The following is a 15252-nucleotide window of genomic DNA, read 5'->3' on the forward strand; positions in this document are numbered from 1 at the left end:
CCAAGGTCCTAGAGCTGCACCAAATATTATACAAAGAAGGTCAAGTAAGGTGTCTATGAAAAGGTTGTAATTTGCTAGTTACGGTTATGCTGTCTGTATGTGTGTATCGTTTTTGTATTTGAAGTTATGAATAGTGGCTATCTGCTTGTTTCTCAATGTGTTTGATTTTAAGTAGCATCAGTGAAGCATTTGGTCAGCTTCTTGAGAAAGGACTCTTCTGAGTAAGTGCCAAATCAAGAAACACTTAACTGACAGTGGACCTTGGGAGACTCCAATCCACTTCTGAGGAGCCTTCCTGGGAACGTTCAAGATAGCATGTGAGCAATGGCTGCTCTACCAGCAAACTGAGTCATGCATGGACCTGTGACTCGCCCATGTGACTCCAAACACCATTTTGCTGCTGTGATTTTCCACAGTAAGAACAAAGGGATTTCCGTCCACATGGCAGAGGATATAAAAGGCCCTGGAAACCCCTATATTTTGATCTTCAGTCCTGCTTCTGACATCTGGAGGAACTTTGCTAGAAACTGAAGCTCTGAAGAAAGGACTGAACGACCCATCCAAAGCTGTTTTCATTGTACTCCAGAGACTTGATAGGAGCTTGCAGTTTATTCCATCACTGCTATAAGCCTGAACCAAGAACTTTGCAATTGTTGTATGTATTTGATTCCAGTTAACCAATTTTAACTCTCATCTATATTTCCTTCTTTATGAACAAACCTTTAGGTTTTAGATTCTAAAGGACTGGCAACAGCGTGATTTGTGGGTAAGATTTGACTTGTATATTGACCTGGGTATGAGGCTTGTAACCTTTATTTTTTCTTTTACTCGGGTATTGGTTTTCATAACTGTTCATCCCCATATAGAGTGGTGCTGGTGGTGATACTGGGAATCTGGAGGGAATTGCTTGTTTGACTTCTGGTTAGCCACTGGGATGAAAGTGAAGTCCTCTCTGTTTGGCTGGTTGGGTGTAGCCTTGGGCTGTGAATGCCCTGCTCTTTCCTGAATTGGTCCTCTCAGTAGTGTCCCCCAAAAGCATGCCTTGTTATACCCATTAACAGCAGTACGTGGGCTACGACTCATTGTATATCCCTGTTTATACTTGGTCTCTGCTCAATCCTGTTATTCTAAGCAGAAGAGGAACCAACTCCAGGGGTGCTCTGGAGCTCAACCCCACAGAAAAATAGCAGGTGCTCAGAACCCACCTGCTATAGCTGTTTGATGGGGCGTTGATCAGCTGTTTGGCAGCTGGGGAAAGTGCTTGGGTGAGGGCAGAACAGCAAGCCACAGGTGGGAGGGGCTTCTGGGGAAGGTTGGATCAGGGTAGGAAGCGGAGAGAGGTCGGGGCTGGGGCTGAGCGGGAGTGGAGCACTCTGAGGGAAATATAAAAGTCTGCACCTATGGTAAGCAGAGAGCTAGCAGTGAAAGGCCCATGTTACATCCCCAGGGTCTACAGGCAGCCAGTCCCCCCCGGATGTAATAAGTTCATAATTGACGATGACCTGTTCTGTTCATTTGATCGTTGCCTGTTCTGTTCATTGCCTCTGGGGCACCTGGCACTGGCCATTGTCAACAGACAGGACACTGGGCTACATGGACCGTTGGTTTGACCCAGTGTGGCCGTTCTTATGTTCTTATATTCTGTCCCAGGGGATGGGAAAATCCACTGTTTTGTTCATGGGCTGAGAACCTCAAGGTTAATTTGAACAAAGTGAAAGAAGGAAATGGGACCCTGCGCCGCACACTGTGCTGAGGTGCCCTGGGGAGACGTGGCTTTCACCTGGTGTCCAAGCCCTGCCCAGGCTCAAGAAGTGGGAGGGGGTGAGAAGGAGCCACGTGCCTGTTTGCGGTGCCTCTGATGTCCTAGAGGGGAAAGGAGAGAAAGAGCTCTCAGTCTAATACGTCACACTGTGGAGCCTTCCATTATGCTGGGGGCGGTGCTCGACTTCCATCTCTGCCCCTGGCTCCAGCCCACACTCCACCCCTTCCATCAGGGCTACAATCCAGCCCATTTCTGCCCCCTCCCCTGAGTGTGCCCTGTCTCGCTCCTCCCCTCCCCTCAGCCTCCTTCCTGCATGCCACAAAACAGCTGGTTGCGGCAGGTGGGAGGCACGGGAAGGGAGGGGAAGCACTAATCGGACCTGTCTGTGGGCAGGAGGCGCTGGGAGGATGGGAGGTGCTGATAGGGGCTGCTGGTGGGTGCTCAGCATCCACCAGTTTTCCCCAGCGTGGCTCCAGCCCCTGAGCACCCAGGGATGGAGTCGCTGCCTATGGGTGGGGATCCAGGTGATTGCCCTGTGCATGGAAAGTTTAGACCCTCTTATAGAATGAGGGAAGGGATCAGAGTTTGCAGCAGCACCAGGGGATGAGATTTCAGCAAACTACATGCTGGCAGTTGTGGAATCCAATCTGTGAAAGGCCCCAGCCCAGCAGAGCCCCTGGATACAGGTGTTATCAATGCAGCTGTCAGCACACTGGGAGTTCTGCATAAAATGGCTGGCTGGGTCTGGCCCACTGAACTCAAGGCCAGCACCAGCCTGTGACTGCCCTGACAACACAGAGCTGAGAGCAGGACTGAGAATCAGGCAGTGGCTCCCTAGGGGGTTGTCCCGAGGTCTGAGGCTAAACCAACCTGTCCTGGGAATGGAAAGGGGGAGGCATCCTAAGAAATAAGACTATTCAGGGACAGTAAAGGCTGCAGGGAAAGAATTAGGGAAAACAAGCAAAGCAGTGAACGGTAACTGCCAGGCGTCAACCTGATCAGAAGGGGATTTTACAAACACCGAAAATAGAGACCCTGACCTGGCCCCAAAGCCATGGATTGTCTGAGCGAATGGGGCTTTTCATCTCTATCATCTGCACGTCTGTAACTCTGCAAAGAACTGTTATAATTCCCATCTCTGCCATGCACTTGCCGAGTTATACTGTGATCTCTGAGTGCTGGACGCCAGTGCCCAGGATTCAGGAGCTGTCCTGTCTCTTTGCAGGGTCTGGGTCACTGGAACAGTCTCACCTGCAGGAATTCACCCGCTGGCTGCTGGCATTGCCCCGCCAGCTCACTAATCAGCTTGTTGAGATGAGATATTGGCTTGGAAAAGTTGGTGGCATTTTCACCTAGTTTCTTCCCAATCTCCCCTGTCTAGTTCCCCAGCTGAGCCAGCAGGAATTGCTTTGGTCCTGATACACCAGCCCAGAGTGTCAAAATGAGAAACAATTTCCTGCCCAGAAGTTTCTTCTTCCTGTGATGGCAAGTCACGGACATAAGGACACTCGTGGGTCATTTCATCATCAGCATTGTCCCCTAGCGCTACATAGCACTTTTCATCTGTAGCGCCAAGCATTTTACAGTGAAGGTAAGTGACGTTATCCCCATTTCACAGATGGGAAACTGAGGCATGGAGCGGTGAAGACCCAAATCTGCACTGGACTTAGGTGCCTAAAGCCCAGGTTTAGACCCCTGACTCTGTGAATTAGGTGCCACTGAAATCCAGAAACCTCTGCCTGGCTGCTCACTCAGCACCACATTTCTATAGTAAAATTACCCAAGGTTCCTAAATGTCTGCAAATCACCTGTGAATGCTAGTAAATGGGCAGTTGCCTTATGTTAGTCTGTAGCTAGTTACCGATGATGCTTAGGAAATAAGTTCGCCTAAAGACTGAACTGTAAAGAGAAGCCTGGGATTATATAGAGACCCTTGGGACCTGATCCTTTAACTCAGATCTGCTTGGTGCTTTATCAGGAAAGCTTTAAATCATAAGATTGAGATCTCCAATCCCACCTGGATCACCCTGAATATGGACATTGACTGTAACCTATGGACAAAGGGTTTGTCTATATTATTGTTGTCGACAAAACTTTTGTCTTCACAGGTGCTTTAAAAGCCCCCATCCCCATTCTTCGAAAGACAAAAGTTTTGTTGCGCAAGTGGCAGTGTGAATGCCACTCCCACTGAAAAGCGAACACTGCTTGCAGGCGTGGAAGCATTTTTTTCAGCAAAAGTGCCCACAAAATACTGAAAAAGCGCTTACACGCGACTGAGTTTTAGCAACAAGACTGTGTGCTGACACAGCCCTGTCACTAGAAGCTGCATGGGTGTAGACAAGCCCTAATTCTGTAAGAACGCTTTCCAACTGCAAAGCTCAACATCTCTACTATGAGTCTGATCTCAGAACTGTACTCATCTGTCTGTGTGCTGATCTCTTTTAACCTATTTTCTTCTTTAATAAACATTAGTTTAGTTAATAAGAATTGGCTGTAAGCATGAATTTGGATAAGATCTGGAAATATTCATTAACTTGGGAGGTAAAGTGTCTGACCTTTCGGGATTGGTAGAACTTTTTTATATGATGAATAAGATTTTCAGTAATGATCATCATATTTGCCTTGGGTGTCTGGGTGGAGGCTTAAGGCTGGGTTTCTTTAACTTTGTTGTTGGCTTCTGGGTAACCAGTGAGGTACCATAGAGGCGTTTCATGCTGACTTGGTAAATCTAAATATTGGAAAATCCACCAGCTTTGGGGAGTGGCTCCCATTTTTACAGTCTGGCCAGAATTGAGTAACCTCAGTTGCTCCCTTGACCCTGGTCACATCATGTTTTTAAGAAAATGACTTGCATTATTCAGCAAATAATATAATGTCCTTCATTCTCCTTCCTCCTGTTCAGTTTACAGAAATTGCTTTGCACAGAGGAAACAATCAATAGCCTCTCAAAGGGAGGAGCATGTTACTCGCTGTTATTCACAAAGATCTGAGCATTGATAATGTTCCTGTGCAGATTTATTGGTGAGTAACAATGGCACCTACCAGCAGTTGCTCGATTTTTCTTCGCCCCTCTAGTTAAACACCATATTCTCATCTCCCTCTTCTTCAAACCCCAAACAGCTCCACATTTGATCCTAAGAAGAGAAAGCTGCTTCTGAATTTTTCTGTATTTTGGCAGATTTACCTCAGGAACAAAATTTATCAAAGGACATTGGGCACTAGCCAGTCACAGGAACAGCCCTGCAATCCACAAAGCTGAGTGAGGCCTAGACTCTATACAACATCCCTCTGGTCAGCATCTCCCATTGACTGGCTTAGGCAGCTCCCTGCCCAGCATGCTGGCTTTGTGTCACCCATTCTAAGGCACTTACATCTCCCATAACTCAGGCTTTGTGGCTCACAGTGTCATTCCAGTGACTTTCTAGGCAGCTGCAATTCAGGGTATGGCTACACTGGCGAGTTGCAGCGCTGGTAGATTGCAGCGCTGGTCGTCCAGCTGAGCAGGGCCAGCGCTGCAGTGTGGCCACATTTGCAGCATTTGCAGCGCTATACTGAGAGGTGCATTGTGGGCAGCTATCCCACAGAGCACCTCATCTCTGTTTTGGCGCCGTTTTGGCGCTGAGTATTGTGGGAAGGAAGGAAGTGTGGGGTCATTCCGCTTCCTGTGCCAACGCCCGTGGTGCATCGTTTCACTTCCCAGCAGTCACAGTTTCCCGTCCACGTTTCTTGCCATTGCGAGTGCAGCACGCTCTATGTGAAATGGAGCCTGAGCTGCTGAGGACTGTGTTGATGACTGTCGCCAGCACATCACGCTTGGCAGTTGAGCTATTCCTTCAGCTCCAGAGTGACAGTGAGGAGTCCGACGATGATCAGATTTGCCTGGCGCGGTGACATGAAATTGCTTGTGGCGGTAACGGAAATGCTCAGCACCGTGGAACGCCGCTTTGGGCTCGGGAAACAAGCACTGAGTGGTGGAATCACATCACATGGAAGTCTGGGATGACGAGCAGTGGCTGCAGAACTTTCGTATGAGAAAAGCCACTTTCATGGGACTGTGTGCTGAGCTCATTTCACTGCGCGCAAGGACACGAGATTGAGAGCCGCCCTGACGGTGGAAAAGCGGGTGGCTATTGCAATCTGGAAGCTGGCAACCCAGACAGCTACCGTCGGTCGGGAACCAGTTTGGAGTGGGAAAGTCGAAGAGTAGAAAGGCAGAAGAGTAGAAATCAATAAATCCTGGGAGGGGGCTTATTGCTTCATGGGTGCACTGCTGTTTGTGGGCTTTGGAAAATGCAGGAAGCTGCTGCTTGGACTTGCATTGAAACACTGTGCCTCCCTCCATTTCAAACAGGAGTTAATACTTGAAGATATCTCCTGCTGCGAGTTACCTGGGAAGCAAGGAGGGTCTCCTACAATAATGCAGATTCCGCCCTGGCCCCTATGCAGCTTGCCTGTGTGCAGCCATGGTCCCCCCACCCCTCCTGGAACAGTGGCGCGGACGCATTAGCCTGACTGGGACAGGGACCACACTGGCTCTACCTTAAACTTGCCTGCGAATTGCCTATGCTCTTGCAGAAACTTGAAGAGATTACAGAGGCAGATTACTGCGACGTGATAGACCACATCAATGGATATTCCAGATCTAGGCATGCAAGCATGCAGCCATACCACCCCTCCTCTCCCAAAACATTTGCATTGCAATAAAAGCTGCTTACCTGGGACCTGACCTGCTCCTGCTCCTGTGATTCTTCTGCACCAAGTTCCAGGTGCTGCGACTGGCTAGCTTCCTCCTGGCTTGAGAAGAACTCCTGACTGCATGCCTCCTGGGACTCCGGTGCCCCCACCACAGTAGCCTCACTGTCTGTTTGGATCTCCCCTCCACCTCCCTCCCCATCGGCTCTGGAACTGTCCATCGTGGTCCTTGGATTTACAGAGGATCACCGCCATAAATCGTGATCCAGCTCCTTGTAAACCGGCAGGTCGTGGGGGCAGCACCGAGCGGCGGTTTCTCAAGTGCTTTGCAGTAGGCACTCCGCAGCCCTTTACTTTAACCCTGCACTGCAGCGCCACGCCATGGCCCCTTTCCAGCATGGCTCTGCTACCTGGGCAAAGGTATCATAATTCTTATGGCTAGAGCGCAGCTGTGCCTGCACAGATTCTTCCCCCCAAACACTGATGAGGTCCATCAGCTCGCCATTGCTCCATGCTGGGGCTCATTTGCCACGTGGAGGCATGGTCACCTGTAAAGATTCACTGATTGCACTCACACCTGGCTGAGCAAACAGGAAGGGGATTTTTAAAATTCCCGGGGCATTTAAAGAGCGGGTCACCTGAGGCCAGGGCAGTAGAGTCTGACCTGATGAACAGACTGGCTGAACAGGCATTCTGGGATACATCCTTATACCCTGAGGCCAATAACAGCGCTGGTGTGGCCACACTTGATGACCAGCTCTGCAGCACCAGCACTGCAATCCTTATTCCCCATGCTGAGCAGTGTACCGCCAGCACTGCAGCCAGGAGTTGCAGCGCTGAAGTGCCCTGCAGGTGTGGCCACTTACTAATTGCAGCGCTGGAAAGCTCTCCACCAGCACTGCAACTCGCCAGTGTAGCCATACCCTTAGACGTGGTGACATACACCCTTGTAATACCTGAGTCCCTTCCTGATCCCGCCTTGTCTCAATCTCAAAAGGAGAGAGAATATCCGCCAGTATGCAGCAGGTTTATGAGGTGAGGGGGCCCTGCCTGCTTTTCCTGAGCCCAGATGGCCCCAGGACTCTCAAGGGAAGGGGGAGCTAGTGGGGGGCACTGCAGTTAGGTTGGTCATTTTGTGCTACGTGATCTGAACTCTCCTGTGCTTTATCTGGTTAAGAGATTAAGTGAAAGAGCAATAACGTTGGATGTGTGCAAAGAGTCTCTCCATGTGTTAAATGGTCAGCAATGTGCCCCCGGAGAATTCAGCTGAAACCAGCAGGCTCTCACCTTAGCATGGAGTTCTGGGAGATGGTGTATTCACGCATGTGGGAGTCTGGAGGGTCAGCTCGGCATTGGGGGTTAGGCAGCGGGTTTCACACCTCAGATAGGGAGCTAGAGAGCCCCCCAAGAATGTGCCTAGGGACCCCAAGACTGGAGCAGGATGGGCTCTGATGCAGTCCCAGAGGCTTGAATTATCTGGGGATCCTGGGGCCCACTTGCTTGGGTTCCCTTACTGCAGTCCGGTGGCACCTAATCAGGTCCGGGGATATATATATATATATATATATATATATATATATATATATATATATATATATATATATATACACACACACACACACAATGTAAAGAGAAATCTTCTCATTGCCCAGCATTCAAACACCCTTAACTCTGACTGGCTGAGTTCTGGTGACTATTTCTACATGTCTAAAGACAAATTCAGAGACACAAATGGAGACGTCTCCCTTCCAGGCTGCCACATCCTTTGCCTTGGGCTGACGGGGCTCTTTCCTGTTCCTTGGATTAGGAGAGTCTCTCCTCCAGTGCTGTCACTTCCTGCTCCCTTTGTCTTCAGGCACAACGGGTTCTATTAATGGCTCTTCCTGGGCTGGGCAGACACTGTCTTCTGCCCAGGCAGGCCCGATTACCCATTAGGCTAGGAGGGCTTTAGCCTTAGGCCCTCCTATTTTTAGGCCCTACTGGTCAGGCAGGGGGCCGGGCTGAGTGGGTTGGGGACTGGGGAGTGAGCTTGCTGCGGGAGCCCTGCTGGAGCCAGCAGCAAAGGCAGAGCAGCCCCCTGTGGCTTGGAAGCTGCTCAGCTGGCAGCTGCGCTGGCTTGGTGGGCTGCGGGTTCCGGGCCGCCACGATGAGGAGGTGCGGGGCTGACGGGCGCCCAGCCGCCACCCTGGAAGCACAGCAGGTTGCCGACGAGGTGCAACTTCAGGTGGAAGAAAAAGAAGGGAAGAAATTTGAGGTCTTCACTGCTGTGGAGTTTAAAACTCAGGTGGTTGCAGGAATAAACTACTTCATCAAGGTCCATGTTGGCAATGAGGAGTTCTTATGGGGTTCAAAAGCCTTCCTCATGAGAACAAACCTCTGAGCTCTCCAGTTATCAGAGCAGCAAGACTAAGCATGATGAGCTGATTTACTTTTAGTGGCTCTTTGGAAGAGCCTCTCTCAATTCTTTTTTTATAGGCTACAAAGTGATGTTTCCTATACCAATGAATATAATGAAAGTGCATTTAAAAATCTTGTCTGAAATATCAATTCCTTTCTAGAGTTCCTCCTCCTCAGTATCCCAAAGAAGGCTAGCTTTCCTCTCACTTACACTAGTGTAAAACAGGCTAAGTTCCACTGAAATCAACGGATTTACACTGGCATAAATTCCATGTAAGTGACTAGAGACTCATGCCCATATAATCTGTTGTGAGCTAAAGAGAAAAGGGAGTGTAATCAGTACAACTGTGACATAGAGCAGTATAATCATTAGAATTTCTTCTAGCCCTGTTACAGAATGCAATGTTACTCAATACATAGTAGAGAACAAACACATGTTATTGTTAGGAGCTAAAGATGGAGGCTTACAACACTGGAGCAAACCTGAAAAAGTGAAAAGAAATAGATCATAGTCATTTGAAATAGAAGCATTTCAGGCAATCAAATCCATCCCCTACAAGGATATGATGTAGTTCTCCATAGAGGAAATGTCACATATGACAGCGCCACCAGATCTTAACCAAAAGTCCTTGTAAGGTAGTAGAACCACATAGGCACTTCTAAACAGATAATATTTCTACAGAAGGTACAGGGTGTATTTAACAGGAGTTTCACTCTGTTCTCTTAGCTGTTGTTGAAAATGTATGTGTTGATTTGGATTGTTTTATTTATAAGGGCCATCTTCCTCACAGCCCCAAGAAAGGGCAATCTCCTGACAGACGAGCTGCCATTAAAGTGCAGATTAAAAATGCTAAAAAAAAAAAGAGCCTGCTGCTTCTGCTCCTCCTGTCTGTGTCTCCTGGCGCTGCAGGATCACACTCACAGGCATGCAGCACATTTCATCGGGTGTGCACCCCGGGAATTTTATTTATTTTTTTAAATGCGAACATCATAAAGGTTGGTGTGTGTGAGGGGTGCGGTGCAGGAAGGGGCTCAGTGACAGGGAGTTGGGGTGCAGGAGGGGTGCGTGCAGGAAGGGCTCAGGACAGGAGTTGGGGTGCAGGAGGGGGCAAGGTTCAGGCAGGGGCCTCAGGACAGGAAATTGGGGTGCAGGAGGGGGCGAGTTTCAGGGAAGGCCCAGGACAGGGAATTGGGGCAGGAGGGGTACAAGGTTCAGGCAGGGGCCTCAGGACAGGGGGTTGGGGTGCAAGGTGCAGGCAGGGGCCTCAGCAGAAAGTTGGGGGCATGGTGCAGGAGGGATTTGGGCTCCTGACCTGGCGCCGCATCTGCAGCGGCACGCTCCCGCGTGCCTGCCCTGGCTCGACGCCGCACCACTCACCCCATCTCTTGCGAGGCCCCTGCGTGGGCCCCAGGACTCTGTGTGCTGCCCTTGTCATGCCTCCAGGTACCTCCTCGAAGCTCCCATTGGCCACAGTTCCTGTTCCCAGCCCATGGGAGCTGCTGGGGTGGTGCCTGAACAGCACATGGAGATTCCTTCCCGGGGGCCCCAGGGACCTGGTGCAGCCGCTCTGAGAGCGGCACAGGGCCGCGGTACTACGGCAGGGGAGCAGGCAGACGAAGCAGGGAGGAGGCAGAAAAGCAGCGTAGACAGACGTGGAGAACCCAAGGGACTGTCTGTGACTCCATGTTCAGGCTGTTCTAGTGCTTGAGTGTTCTCACCTGATACCTGGGAGGTGAGGTCTAAATACAGGACACACGACCAGTGGGAGTCTGTGCCCTGGTTTATAACTGTTTGCCCTGAGGTTGGTACTCACGTCGTGAGCTGCTGCACACAGCTTGGTGGGAGAACTGAACATGGGTCTCCCACGCGCCAGCCGAGTGCTCACCATGGGGCTGTTAGAAGGCACCAAATCCACCTCCTGCTTCTCTCCTCTCACCCTTTCCTGTGGAGCGAGGCAGGTGCTGACCTCATTCCAGCAAGAAACACCTTAGGCGCCTGAGCCCCCTGACGTCAGATGCTGGGTTCCTGCCTCTGGGTGGCTAAGCAGACGAGACACCCCTCTGCAGCCCCGGGATTTAGGCACCTGTCTGTGAGATGGGGCAGGGCTTAGGACTCCTCCCCTTGTCGCCTCCCATTGCCTAGCTGAGATGGCTCCCGCCCAGTGAGCTGGCTTTTGTGAATTGCACTGTAAGGTGCCTGTGATGCCCATCCATTGTATAGGGAGTTTAGGCCCCTAACTCAGCTTTGCAGACTTTGATTTTCTAGTTGCCTACAAATTAAGGACAGAGACAGAGCCGGCTGGAGCATGACACATCCCAGTAAAACCCAAACTCACCATAGGGGCAATAATATTCTGTGGGGTTGAGGAGACACAACCAAGTCAGGAAGCAAATCCCAGGACTCTGCCACCAGCACCTGCAGCTGGGACAGTAAGTGGAACAAACAAACAAAAAATTGTTTGTAAAGTTTTATTTACAGTCAGTAACTAAAGGTGGTAAGTAAATGGAGCCGAGAAGGAGCCTTAATAACCACAGCATGGAAAGGAGATTCCCAGCCACAGAAAACAGTTTTAATGAGGACAGTCATCGAGGAATTAATACAGGGAATTAATGAGTTACAGTGTCACTTTCAGTAATGTAATAAATCTCCCCGTCCCGCCACGCTCCCTTTCCTTCCATACTGTCCTTTCATTCATTATTGTTCTAGCCTCACTTCCTATCCCCGCTTATTTCCCTGTGTCTTCCCCGCCACAGATCATCCCTCTCGGCTGCTCTCTTCTTTCCCTGATTTTATCCCTTCCCCTCTTGCTGCCCCCTGGCTGGTTCTCCTGGCAGGGATATTTTCCTGTCACTCTTTCATTTCCGTTTCTCCACCATTTCATAGACTTTCCCTTTATTCTTGTTTCATTTTCATTCACATTTTCTTCTTGCATCTTCTAATTCCTCTGCTTAAACCTGCCCTGTCCCTGCTTCTCCCAGTGCTGCCAACCTCAGGAGTTTAAAAAGAATCATGAGACTGACCCAATTATGATTTTTTAAAGGTTATATAATGGTTTTCATCAATCTGCACCGATCTCCTCCCCATGGGTGTGTGTGACCATTACAATGTTACCAGTTGCCTTGTAGTGACCGTGGTCCCTGCGTCAGGAACTCTGGCTGGGAGACCCCAGTGAGATCTAATCCCACAGATCTGTACAAACGCTCCCTGCTGCTGCTTCTCCCCAACCCCCGAAACCCTGATTGATTCATGCTGTGTCCCTGCCACCCCCATCTCCGCCTGCCCCCTGCCCAGCTGTTAGTACTACCCACTACCCAGCCCCTACCTGTGCCCCTCAAGGCCCCTCCTGCAGCCCCAGTGGTTCTCCCCCACCCGCTCCGGTCCCATCCCAGGGACTCAAGAGAGGGAGGTGGAGGCTCTTCAAGGGGTCATAGAGATGAGCAGAAAGGGCTGAGTAGATGGGATTCCTCCAAGGTCATAGAGACTGGGTTCTGTGAGGCTAGAGAGGCTGATTTCCAGTTCCACACTTGACTGTGTGTCTCAGGGACACAGTCGGAGCCGGGTGTCTCTGTCCCACACCCAGAGCCAGGGTCGGATTCTCTCCCCGGGGACGGAGCCCGGCGGGAAAGTGAAGATCGGGGCCCCGTCACCAGCATCGATAAATGTCACCTGCCCCCGGTCACAGTCCAGACAAACCCGGATCCTGCTGGGGGCCCAGCTCAGGGCAGGGGGGGTGGGCAGGGGAGGTGAGAGCCTGAACTTACCCCCTGCACCACTCCACAGCCCAGATACCCTCAGGGCTATGGCTGATCCGTCCCTTCCTCCTCGTTGGTGCAGACCCTCTGCACCCCCACAGCCCAGCATCCCCATCCCCACTTCCACCTCCCAGCAATGTCTCCCGAGGTGAATCCCCACAGCCCAGCACACAGGCCCAAGAGTCAAATCTCTCAGGGTTGTTAGGCAGTCGCTGTCGTGGTGTTTCCCTGTCACACCTCTTTCCGATCCTCAGACAGGACGGTAGATTGGGATGAGCCGTGTCTGGATCCAGAGTCACATCTCACTGGGGAGAGAGAATCAGGAGCGTTAGGGGCAGAGCTTGGTCCTGGGGGGAGGCTGGGACCATTTCTCACACTCCCAAGCAGCCCTGTCCTGGCTGGGACAGGCCTGATCCCAGGGGATCTGCCCTTTCCTCTGTCCTGGGGCACCTGAGACTGGAGCAGGATGTTACTGGCAGCTCCTCAGTCTGTGTAAGTGAGACCCACTTCATTAGCTTCCTCATTTGCTTGCATAAGCTTTCAGCTCCCAGCCACCCATGTTGGTTCTGCTCCATTCCCTGCAGGAGAGACACAGCCAGGAAGGTTTTTTAGTGAATGAGGAGAAGAGGAAGCAGCTACAGTTTTGAACCTCCAGAGGGAATCTCCTCCTCTAATGCAGCCTCCACCCCAGCGCCAGGGAACAGAGAGGATGAGTGCAGCATTGGGGAAGAGCTGCTTAACACCAAAAAGTAGGAGGTGGCATTGACAGGTGAAGTAGCCCCATCCCTGCAGCCTAGAGAGAAGAAGGGAGGAGCTGCCAGCATTAGAAGGAGAGGATCTCCCCAATCCAGGAAGCAGTGAGTTAGCTCCAATGGGAGAGCCCAGCCTGCCCCAGAGGAAAGGCAGGATGTTGGAGAAGAGCGGAGGAGACCCCGGCAACCTGGACAAAGCAGAGGATGTGTCAGCCCTGGGGCAGAGAGCCTGTTCATGTGCTGCTCAGGGAGAGGTTTCTGTTCATTAGCATGGCATGAACCAGCACTAAGGTTGGTGCCAGATTTATTTTAGTGATGTCAGCTTGGTAGAAGTTGGGAGGGGGTACTCAGGTCGCACCACCTCTGGACCTGCCCTCTCCCTTCCTGCCCCACTCTTCATCTTCCCGCAGGCCCTGCCCCTGGCCAGGCTGGGAGCCTTGGCCACTATGGAGAGCCCCTGACCCTTCACACCTCTCCCATGTCCCCCACTTCTCCCGCACCACCCAGGCAGGTGGAGGGTCCAGGAGGAAGAGGAGCAGAGGCCACTGAGAGGGGCCAGCTCCAGGAAGAGTGCTGTGCTACACGCATGGGGGGAACTGATCGGGCTGCTCCCACCATGAAGCACAGCCACTGCCTGTGATGCCCACGCCGCCCAAGGCTTGCAGTTTGGGGGGAGCAACATTGATGTTCCGCCCCAACCATCAGTGTTAAAAGTGGTGGCTTTGCCCCTTGGCCCCCATGTTCCAGTGCCCTGATCTCCTCGCTGTTTAGCTGGGGTTATTTAGGCTGTGTGTGTGTGTCATGGCCACTGTTGATTTGGTTATAACTTCATTACAATCTCATGAAGATACTTCAATGGAATTTCAGACCAAAGACAATCATTGCAAAAAGACAATTACCTTTTCCGTAACTGCAGTCTTTTTGAGATGTGTTGCCTGCGTGTATTCAGCAGGGTGTGTGCTCGCACGTGCAATTCAAAGTGCCGAGTTTTTCCCTAGCAGTACCGTGAGGGGAGCGCCTCCACGACCCTGGAGTGGCGCCTCACCTGGCGTATAAGGGGAGCTGCGATTCCCCTACCCTCAGCCCTTTCTGCCAGAGAACTCCGGCAAAGGAAGGAGGGCGGATGTGGACAGACATGGAGCAACACATCTCGAAAAATGGAAAAGGCACTTGTCTTTCTTCAAAGTGATTGCTCGTGTATTCCAATTAAATATGTGTATTCTAACAGGTGATTCCTACAGTGCTGAGGTGATTAGAGTTCACAAGTTCTCGAGACGGAGTACTACCAGCCAAACCTGGCATCATCTGTTTGGGGAGACTATTGTACAGTGCATGTGAACGGTGAACTGAAGACCAAAGGCCCTACAAAATGTCCTGTACAGGGAGATGGGCCATGAAGGCAGCCACTGAGGCCCAGCCTCGAATGCCGCAGTGTGCCTCACAATGGTGGCGGGCGTGGGGGGAGGGGGTGGTGAGCACTGAGTTTGCACGTGAGGACTCTAGTCCTCCCAAGGGATGGAGGAGAGGTCACAATCAGGCTAAACCGGACAGGCGAGGAGGCTGTGCGGAAGCAAAGATGGCACTGAGGATCCACCATCTGTTTGACTGGGCACGGGTAATTGAGGACACGTGGTCCACCGATTTTCTGGTGGTGTAGTGAGGCCAATAGGGCTTTGCAGATGCCCTGGCCAACAATTCGAGCGAGCCGGCATATTTGGGGCTGCACCGAGGCCACGGTGACTTTACTGGTACTACTGCCATACGATGTCAGTGCCACCACACTTGCTGCAGCACCGGTGGATCTGCTGTTCGAATGGTTAGCCTGGCCTGTAGATGAACGGCCGCGACCAGAGGCTGGGCTGGCATATGACTCTGCTGTTTCTGAACTGGGAGTAG

Source organism: Mauremys reevesii, linkage group 15 (assembly GCF_016161935.1).
Source record: "Mauremys reevesii isolate NIE-2019 linkage group 15, ASM1616193v1, whole genome shotgun sequence".
NCBI classification, from domain to species: Eukaryota; Metazoa; Chordata; order Testudines; family Geoemydidae; genus Mauremys; species Mauremys reevesii.